An 11,442-nucleotide genomic window follows, 5' to 3' on the forward strand; every position below is an offset into this window, starting at 1 on the left:
ACAGACATTTAAAGTAAGTCAGATACAGCTATTTCATGTTTTATCTTTTTCTGTGCTATGTCTCTAAAATGAGATTAGCTGACATGGTCTAGGGGCAGAGAGAGAAATAAGTGGGCACTGAATTTGGACACAGTCTCTGAGGAGGGGTCCTCTACCCCCCACCTCTGAGTCTCTTCTCCAGCAATACATTTTTCACTGTGATCACTATGCTTTGATCTTGGCTGAAATTTTAAACTTGGTAACATTCTCCAAGACAATCTCAAAGCTTTTAAATTACATTACTCAATGCAAGAAATATCTCTTAGCAATTGTCCTGCTTTGAGCTTTTGAGATATATTTTTGTATCTCAACAGAGCAATTGTGATGTAAAGCCTAAATGTAAGCCTAGACATTGATGACGATGCCCATCTTGCATAGATGCCGAATGTAGAGGGTTTGCTGGAAAAATACGAAAAGTATACTCACAAAATATTTGTGGCATCTCCTACAATGATGGGGACAATCCAGTCAGTATCAGGGAGACACCTGCAGAAAATTTCTTCAGGACTTTCACAATTTTTCAGTAACCCTCTTTTTTTTTCTCTCTGCCATGCATCATAGTCCCAAACCTATCCTGTCCCAAGCAAAAAATGAGAAAACCATGTTCCATGACTCAGAGTACTTAAAGACAACTTTTGCTATCTTCCATTGAGAATTTGTGGTACCGAGGTTTTTTTCCTATTGAAGGAAGACTAGTGTTAAGGGCTCTGAATTAGAAATCCCTCTTGCACACTGAATTATTCTGCAAGAAAAATGAACATATCCTTGCTCTTTGAGCTGGCAGTACTGAACCCTCCCAGGCTATGCCATGCACGAGGGCTTGGGGAGGCGAAAGAGGCAGCCAGAAGAGCAGTGTGACAGCAGGCTACAGCTGCATACTACAGCTAGTGAGTGTCAACACCTCTATCACAACATTAACTTGGCTATAGCAATCATCAGCAATATCTTTCATTTGTAATAGTCCATCTGGGCTATAAATGATCCATAATGTGGTTGAATTAGCACCACATTGAGCAACCAACTTCCTGGGCTTCGTATGTTATATTTCAACATTAATGCTGTCCTCTGACTTCAGATTCTGTAGATTCTTCTTCAGATTCTCTAGATTCTTCTGGAGACTCTGTATTCATCAGACCTTTTTGGTACCAGGAATGGTCAAAGTGCTGCCATTTAGCACCATTCCCAATAAGTCTGTCGGTGTATATAGCATCACAACTGAAGTCCAAGTGGACTTACACACTCTGTAGCTACACAGGAGAAAATGTCAAAGGAAAAATTATTATCCTATTTTACTAGTTTGATTTACTTTGTCCCCGTTCCCCATGAATCAGAAATCCACTGAGGGAAAGAATATTTCCCAAAATAAAACAGGGAGTATGATGAATTCATCTTCCTATTCTTTTAAATATGATTTCACATAAAAACCTCAGACTCATCACATAGATTTGTTGAGCTTTTTTTTTTGAGGCCAGTATAATGAAATACTGGTGCAGCATCAATGTGTACATCTCTGTGTACACTTGATACACCCTGCCAAAAAGTTTCCTTGTAAATTGTCTGCCAATAAAAAGAACACTAGAGTAAATAATCTTGAGAATTTGTGGCCTTGAATGTAGCCCCCCAAAACGACCACAGCTATGAAAATGAAGCTGGCATGAACAAATTCACAAATTTGAAACAATCTCTTAATGAAGTCTCAGCTACAAACCCAAGATTCCCTTGCTCCCATTTCTCAATCCTTCTTTCAAGCTTTATTCTCCCTATTCCTTTCTCAGAAGGGGGAAGACATTGAAGGAAAAAACATCAGCAGCTGCAGCAGCAAGAGTAACAACCTATCTATATTCTACCCAGAGCCAGCTTCCCTTGCAGTGACGATATCACTGCTTTTCATAGAAAAGTGTAATTTTCTTTTCCAGGCATCAGAATCTTATCCCAGAACTCCTGGATTTGGCTGCAGATTCCTTTTTTTTTTTTCAATAATAGAACATATTTTTTATATCACATGTATTGTTTATGTCTGTGGAACAGTCCCTTTATGTTTTGTTTTTCTGATGCTGTGGATGTACATCAAACAACATAATGAAAGAAGCCATCCATGAGGTGCACTGCACCATAGATAGATCACGTAAATATTTTTAACAATCTACCAAGCAAATACCCAATTTAAGATAAATATAATTATCTTTAAATCCTATGTATTGTAAATGTTTGCTTTTAATCCTTTATGTAACCTTATTAAAAATTTCAAGATGGATACATTCAACCACCAAATCTGACAAACATCTGGTTTACAATAGAGTCATGTGATGAAATTCCATCCAGAATCACATTTGCTCTTCAGTATGTTTTCTCCTACTATCATTCATAACACAGAACTTCTGTGTTTTGTCTGTGATATAAGACAGTAGAAGGATATGTTTTTATTAGGAATAATGCACAGTCGTTTCCCTTACAGAATTTAAATCTGCCATCTATGCGTAGGTATAGTCAAATATATTGATAGCCTCCCTTGTGGGTTCTGCTGACACTTGGGTTTAATTGTAGTGAACTTTGAATTCCTATCTTAAGGTCAGTTATTAACTATTGATGGATTCTCCTTTTCTCCATTTAATGCTAAAGTATTCATACTAACCAAGATAGATGGGAATGCTGAAGAAATTTTTCAACGCCATGGCTGAGCAAGATACCTTTACACTCTTCCTCTGTGGCAAATGGAGAGCCCTTTTCTAAAAGTGGTGATCACTCATGCTCAGCTTAAAAAGAAAAACACAGCACAACCGTGCTCTGCTGACCCCTCACCACTTTTTGCTCTGACGGTGCTATCTTCCTAGAAATAAAAGGTCCTGTATGCAGCTATTAGGAGAAAAGAAAATAAAATTTCCTCAGGCACAACCTTGGATATCAACCTTGAAACCAAATGGGGTCAGAATGCAAAGGAGCAACCACAGCACCATGCACCACCCAGCTGGGCTGACAAACAACTCTGCTCCTTTGGGCTTCCCAGAAGGGAAAAGAGTGCCCCTCAGAGATTTATAAACACATACATAATAAATGGGAGGCTGAAGTTTAAACTGTTATGAAGCATTCTCTACTCCGCTTCCGAAGTCCTCTGTGATTTAAAGAGCTGACATTTACTGTGTGCAGGCCTATTATTCAGAATGACTGTTTGTGTATAGACAATATTTTAAACTGGCTTGCTATAGATGAAAAATTCTTATTAAGTCAGAAAAACAGTTTAAGTAGGTAACACTCTCCCAGTATAGACTGCTATAAGTCTTGCTGACCCACTGCAGGGAAGGCACGGGGGCAGGTGAGCCTGTCAACACCCTCTGCCACATTGGTGTGGGGAGATGGAGGTCCCAGCCCCACGGGTGCTCTGCCAACACACATGTGGCACTGGCCGAGGCTGCTGTCACCTGTCTTGCCTGTCAAGCAAATGACACAAAGTGGTTTGGTGCTGCTGTCACACATTTAAAGCTTCCTCTATCACATAAGCTTTGACAAGTGCCGGAGCCATTGAATGTCCGACTCCCCTGGAGCTAGTGACGCAGCTCAAACTGATGTCCTCTGCAGTCCTTAGAAATGTTCAGATAGCCAACAGTTGGCACCAGCCAGGCAAGCAAAATCCTGAGATACCACTCTGGCCACACCCTTTTCTCTCACCATATTGGAAGGTTTTCCACACTCAGACTTCTCCTACCTGTTTCCTTATGCCACAGTCCAGATGGCAGTCAAGCAGGATGTATTTCTGAGGTATCCTCCCTGCACTGAGCCTAATGCTTCACAGAGCAGAAATCTCTCAGGAACCTCTAGACATTACTGCAGCAAAACGAAATGACCAGCCAGAACTAAAACATGCACATAGGAGTTGGATTCTCCATTATAATAATTCAAAATATTCCTAGAAGATTTGATTCCTTGTCTTTGTGTTGTAACACACCAGTGGAACTCAATGCACTTTTCAAAGCACATTCATGAAGTTGAACTTTTCTTCAGTCAGCTCACTACTTGCACACCACCCAAACCTGAAAGCAGAATATTCTATTTCTAATAAACATTTTGCAGGTGTATTTAGAGCAGAGAAATTCAGTCGTAACTGAGGAACAACAAAAACAGTGATATCTCTCTGTATCACTTACTGACAAGACTGTGTGTGTCTATCCAGCAGGCAGATTACTCTGCATAAAAGACCCTAATGTACATTATTTTATTGTCTTTATATTTAATAATAATTCAAAACTTAGAGAACATTTAATATGTAATATATAGATCTGGCTAAAGACAACTGGACTCGGATTTTTCAGGTGGAATATATTGATCTGATACAGAAAATCAGCCAACTTGAAGTTTGTACACTAAAATATACACTTTAATCCTGATACTTTCCATGAGGTATAAGTGTATATTTAAATGGAGAGTAATAAACAGGGGACTTTGACCCCAAAACTTTGCATTTGGACTTCTACAACAAGACTTAGAGACAGAAAGTTACCATTATCCACTGACACCAACTGGAAGAGAAAGGTATCACTCATCTGAAAAATCAGCACACAAGGGCACAAAATGGACACAGTGAACGTGGACCCAAACACTGGAAGTAGAAAAATTAATGTCTGAACCAGCATTTGGTAGCAAGAGTGATACTAGGGACTTGTATCACAAACAACTTCACAAAGCTGTGTACTTCACAAACAACACCGCCACCACCTCTGCTGTTTGACCATCAGTTGCACTCCTTGCATGCTTTGACCCAACCTATCCACCATTCCCTTGTCCAAATCCTTGGCAAGGATTGGGTATTTTTATGGATCAAGGACCATTCCCAACAGGCAATGGGTGCAACCATCTGTGCAATCATCTTATTGTTAAAGGTAAAAGGTAAAATATTATGCAAGTGAGTAGCATTGTGCCCAAGAGCCTTACTGCCACAGAATGGTCCCTTACATGTTAAATTTCCTAATATAAAGATATACATAGATGTATTTTGCTGAAGATGTTGGAATGCCTCAGACAGAGCAGGAAAACCTATAGGAAAAACAACATTATAACAAATTGCAGCCTGTTTAATCCTCTTTTCTTCAATTTATTGTACTGCAGAAAAAAAGGCCAAGGTAAAACCCTAATTTTATAAATTTTATAAAGCAACCACAGAAAAATTATTGACAATTAAAGCCAGTAAAACTCTAACTCCTAGTATCTGTGAAAAGGTTGAAATTACTAATCAGCAGCAGCTGATCAAGAAGCAGTTTAATCATAGCCAAGGCCTTTAAAAAAAACAGCATAAGCAAAAAGTAAAGAAAAGGAGATAAATGTTACAAAATTTATCCTTTTATATAAGAATTTCCAATTAGAAATGGAAAAATATTGGCTTTCTCTCCTTTATAAATGATATTTTGACATCCGCCACTTTTAAATACCGTGTATGATATTAGTACTTCAAAACAGATTTAGTAGATTTTAGTAGTTTCTACTAAGTAAATAATTTATGATATCTTTTGGCTTCTTTAGTTTTATTAAAAGTGTGGCATATAAAACTATTTGCGCATCAAGAAATAGTGGATTACCCAAGTGTTGACAGCAATTCCTGTAAAATACATAGCCCTCAATCATCTGTTTCAGGTATTTTTCCTATTTGCAAAGTCTGCATCTGACCTTTTTTTTTTTCCTTAGTTGAGGCAGTTTTATTTAAAGCATAATGTTCCACATGTAATTTGGACTTTCTTACTGATCTCTATGAAGGCATTTTTTTTTTAAAGGTAGAAAAATGCACATAAGGAACTGTCCTTCAAGCAGAGATCTTCTAAAAAGCTTTTTTCTGGGTTCAAGGGGGGATATAATAGTCCAGTGAAACCAATGGAAACAGTGCTTGTCAGTCCAAGGAAATCAGGATCAGGCCACAGCCTATTTTTGCAGCAATGAAGTGAATAGCAAAGCTTCTAATGACTTCATCAGAACTTGGATTTAGTCCTGACAGGAAACACAGCCATAAAATCATAAATTCAGTAAGATGAAATTCCAAGTGAGTATATTTGGTCAAAGGAGGTGAGGACTGAAAATGCACAGAGTGAAAAAAGTAAAAACCCAAGTGTCTACAGCTGTTAAAAAATGAGCTGGTGTCATGCTGGTAACCCCTTAAAATAATGGTCTAATCATCATTATTAATTCCTTTGATATTTAATGTAATAACATTAATCATGATGAACTCATTTGGTATTAATGTGAATGTCAGACGTACCTCTCCACACATACCCACATCATTTTGGGATTAGTTCTTTGGTATATAATTCTTTTTGTATCACTCAAAAAGGGCTGAGGATAGTTGTTTTGTGACTTTGACAGAACCGAGCACAAGCCCTACTTATATACAACCATTTCCACTCACATTTGAGAGCATCTCTGAGTGCCTGACAAGCAGTTCCAGCACCTAGAGGTGGGAGGCAGATTATGGAAGAGAAGACGTTGGTAAGGTTTACATGAAACCTCAGGCTGTTTTTGCTGCATGCTCTTATTTGCCACATGCTACAAATGCTGATGACTGTTCTGAGCTGGACCTGCTCTAGATTTGAGCTGACATTTTAATAATGAAGATGAATGTTAATGACGATCTGGACCACCAACAAGATTTCTTGGTCAAGAGAGACCACGGCCACTGAAGCTTGGTGGTTTGTAATAATCAGATAGGGAAAGTCTGAAGGCATCATCCAGATGATGCTTCCAGAGAAAGTGCTTTCTAGGCTCAAGATCTACAAAACCCATTAGATTCCCAGATTCCCTGGCAGACATAGAGAAAAAGAGTGATTTCAAATAGCCAGCTATGGAAGAGATGGCTATCCTGTGGAAGCTTACTGTGACAAAAGAGATTGCACCCAAAATCCCAATAACCAAGAAAATGTCATCAAACCTTCATTATTTCTAATTAATACACATTTTTAATTGCATCAAAATTCCTAGTGTTTTATGCCAGTACAACTAATACAAATGCCTTGGTACAGACTTCCCAACAACTTATAATAAATGTTTCTATTTACTGTCTTTCACTTGTTCCTGAATAGCTTGGCACACTGTTAGTTAAAATTCGTTTTTTTTAAAGTACAATATCCATTTAGCTTCTATCCTCTGAACTTTTATTCATTCATTATTAAGACTGAAAGCCAAAGTGCAGGAGAGAAGTTCAGTTCTATCGGCATTTCAGATGAAAGTGATGTCTCGGTGTATTAGCGGTATACCACACTATCATACATAAAATGCTGCCCAGTCCTTCAACAAAGCAGCCATATCCCAGTGCCTAATAGGATCACTTACTTCAAATGTGACACCACCTTCTTTGAAATATTTGTTTAGATTTCAAAAACATATGAAGGTTCTCAAACTCGAACAAAACCTCCAGCCTCCAGCCCAGGCTCTGATTCTAAAGAGCTTTCCATTCAATAAATCAGAGCCTGGATCCAGGATTTTTTTTCCTTGTGGCTTGACTTTTTTTATTTTTGGGATAAAAATAAATGTCATCTGGTTTTGACTGCAGATAATGAATCATATTAAGAATTTTAAAAGCACTATTCTCTTTTTTGAGACCTAATTTCAGACCTATTAACACTTTAATATGAAACAGAAGCCCATCATTTCATTAGAAAAAGAATAAGGCCTCTCTTGCACCATATGTTTCTTCCTTTATAAAAAATCCTTTTGAAATCCTAGATTGGGCACCATCAGAGAAGAATATAGATCTGGGACAAAGACATCATGTAGGTGAGCAGATCTTGCATCAGGAAGATTAACTATTTCAAGCAAAATTACAGGTTTCTGGCAAACTGTCATTCTCATTTCTTATAATAATAAATGATCCAATTAAAAAAAATGAACAATTGGAACATACAAAAAAAAAAATCCTGGTTGGAACAACCAAAAACACATGAAATGCTGGCATGTCACCTCCACAAACTTACCTATGATTACACAAAGGACAAACAGCTGCTTCTCACAAGTGCTTTTTGGCACTGTAATAGTTACATTTAGATATTTTTTAAATAAGGGAAAGAAAAATATAGCTGTCCCTTTTCAATATTTAGATTTTAAAAATGAAAATGTCTTTAAGACACACAGAACATGAACACAAGAGCTGGTGTGATAGCAGAGAACCTTATTGCACATAATTAACAGACACATAATGTCTGGTTACTAGTAATTTCCTTCTAGCTGAGTAAGGAAATAATTTAATCATGTTGATCAAATGAATCCCATGAGCCCAGTGCAACATTATGCTTTTTTTCCCCCTCTCTAAATCTGCATTAACTGATAAGAGTCTACTTGGCGAAATCATGGAACCCAACCTTGTTTAGGTATCCTTAATTTTACCAAAAATATTGGCATGATTTTAGTATTTTGTTAATCAAGCATTTCAGTAAAACCTTTTCTAATTCCTGGTGCTGACCTCAAAGGAAAAAAAACAGGGAGAAGGAAGAAAGAAATAACTCAGAGTGTTCTTACTTGGAATAGAAGCAAAACATTTTTTAAAATTGCATATTCCATGTTGCTCTGTTATAACAGAAGGAAGGTATTTCTATAAAGACATGTAAAAAACCTAACAAGTAAGTCCCTTAAATACTTAGGTGTTAAGCAGATAAATGTAAATTACTATTATTCACCTCCTCTCACTCCCAAAATATCGCCGGGTGTAACTGAGAAATAGGCAAGTAGAATTTCCTTTTTTCCCTGTAAACTATCATTTTATGTGGTAATACATCATTTGCCTTGTCATTTCACGGTTTCATAGTAAAATCTTTTGTGGGATTCTGCTATTGTTCTCTTTGAACTACTTAGAAAAAACACTGAACTACCTTCTGTGATATCTCAGGTAGTTTTCTGTAATGTGGTGATATAATTTAACACTTACCATAATACATTTTATCCATGTATTGTTTGCTAAATAATTCCTGCAATAACACTTTTATTCTTTCCATAATTCTTTAGGGTAATGCTGGAGGAATAATATTTTTACTGCAGTGATTGATGTCGGATTCTCCAGGATGAATAGACCCCATGAACACAGGTTATTGATAAGCATAAAAAAATAGCTGTATGAAAAGAATATCAGGGATCAAAGGGTTAATACCATTTTATGAGGTTGTAAAAATCTACCTCAAGAATCTTGTGTTAGCAATATTCTTTGTGTAAGATGTATGTTATTAAAACAAGTAGCAGCATCTGAATTAAAGTGACAGTATGATGGATGACTAGTGAAGTGGAATCAGAGTCATTTGCAGCATTTTGGGCTAGATGTGGGAATTCTGCCTCAGAGGTAGGACGCTTGGCAGACACATTGATTCCGGGCTGACGCATGTTCATAAATATGCCCCCAGAGAGGTGTGGCCTAGCAGAATTTACAAAATTATGTTCATGAATTATTTAACATTTATTTATGGATGCTATATTTAAACAGCATTTGCAAAGGCAAAAGGACCACAGCATACATAGTGAGCTTTAGATAATGCAAATGCTGCACAAGACAGAGACAGTTTGCATACTTCACAGAGAGGGTAAGTCTAGCAGAACTACATAAGTGATATGTCAGTCCTGTGGCTTTGTATACCACAGTCTGCTGCACCCTGGAGAGACTGACAGTTCTGGGAAATACCTGACAAGCTGGCAGTTCTGACCTCTGCAAAAGAGATCTCTTCAGAAAGAAATACCAACGTGCTGATGGAGACTTCTGCGAGCAGCAGATTCGAGGCCTGCCTCCACAACCGCTGTGTCTGAGAGCCTGCACACAGATCAGGCAGTGAATAACCTGCCCTTGGTTGTTGTAGGGCCCCACTGATCTTGGTATCAGACCACATTATGTTATTTCCACACCACTGGTGCTTGTAGGCCTAAAATGCCAAAAGTTAGTAAGATCCCAACCTCTCCCATCAAGCATGCATATATCTCACAAACATTTATTATATGATCAGAGTTCCCACTCTCAGTGCCACAGATTTTTCCTCTGCTCAGCACATTTGGAAAGCACAAGATGAATCCATACTGCATGCAGTGAAATAAAGCTATAACAAAAACTAAAGATGAAACGTCATGAAATAAAACAGAATCCCAAGGTAAAGCAGTATATCTAACCCTGGAAGGGAATACCCTTGAAGGAAGGGAGTCTTTCATTTGGCTCTGCACTGCTAGTTTATACTTTAGCCTCTCTTTATACTCTATTATATTCTTCCATTGTGCCATTTCTTGGTCTTCAAAAGACAGGATTTTATATTTAATTTTTACTATAGAGTATATGAACAACACTGGCTTGTGGAAACATTCTATTTTAGTTTGTTTTCTTTGGTTTTAGTTCTAAGTAGTTAATTTTCAATGTTAGATGCCTGCAAAGAGTGAGGAGAGGCATCCATAGTGCCCCTGAAAGTGCTTTGAGCTGGGGATGTGCACAACTATAAATGGTCCCTCTAAGAGGGCTGATAACGGGGTGATTTCTTTGGAAAACTTTCTTTACTAGTATTTTCCTGAAAAAAGGCTCAGGAATACAGTTTTTCACTATTTAACTTCAAATTTAAGGCCTTATGACAGTCATCCTGTCAATGGAATGGTTCTGTAGAAGGATCATCTTTATCCACACATTTAGCAAAACTTCTTGGAACCTGCAATTCCTATACCTCCTGAGTCCATAAAGTCTATACTGACAGAATATGGTCCCCATCATCTAACAATCTTATTTTCTATAGTTTAGTCCCACTATTTTTAATTCTGTGTCAAGGGGACACAGAAAAAAAATATTCCCTTTCTCTGTGCAGGCACCCTCTATAGATTTGATGCCTGTAATCATGCTCCCTTAGCCTTTTTTACTGTACACATCCTTAGTTCAGTCGGTCCTCAAAATGCCACATTTGGCAAACCTCCAAGAAATTGTCTTGCTCCCTTTGCAACCTCTCCCACTAGAGCTCATTTTCCTCCTTATCACACCCAAAAGTGAGCACACCACCACAGAAGTCTCACCAGTACTTTACAAAGGAGATGATGACTGCCCTTCCTCATCTCTGTATGTACACCATCTGTATGTACACCATCTGTATGTACACTCTGTATGTACACCATCTTCCCTGTCTTGGAAATAGTTGCTTTTTCCCTAAAAGCATGTTTGTGTTCACCTACTAACCTCCTAAAGTTCTATTTGGTCCCCTCTCATAAAACTGTGCTTCCTGGGTTGTGTTTGTCAGAGTATTTATTTCCACACATGCTCAGAGCTTGGCATTTGGTCTCACCAAGCACACTCTCCAGCTCCAGGCTGTTTCTCCTGTTTACCAAGACAATTTTGAAATCTAGTCCCATTCAACAACCTGCCTCAGACTCCCCAAGCTTTGTGTCACCTGCAAATTTAATAATTTCAGTATCCACATCCTCCCAGGTTCACAATGA

The sequence above is a fragment of the Agelaius tricolor genome, unplaced genomic scaffold, assembly GCF_023055355.1.
Source record: "Agelaius tricolor isolate 1412-34295 unplaced genomic scaffold, bAgeTri1.0.p SCAF_1, whole genome shotgun sequence".
Classification (NCBI taxonomy): domain Eukaryota; kingdom Metazoa; phylum Chordata; class Aves; order Passeriformes; family Icteridae; genus Agelaius; species Agelaius tricolor.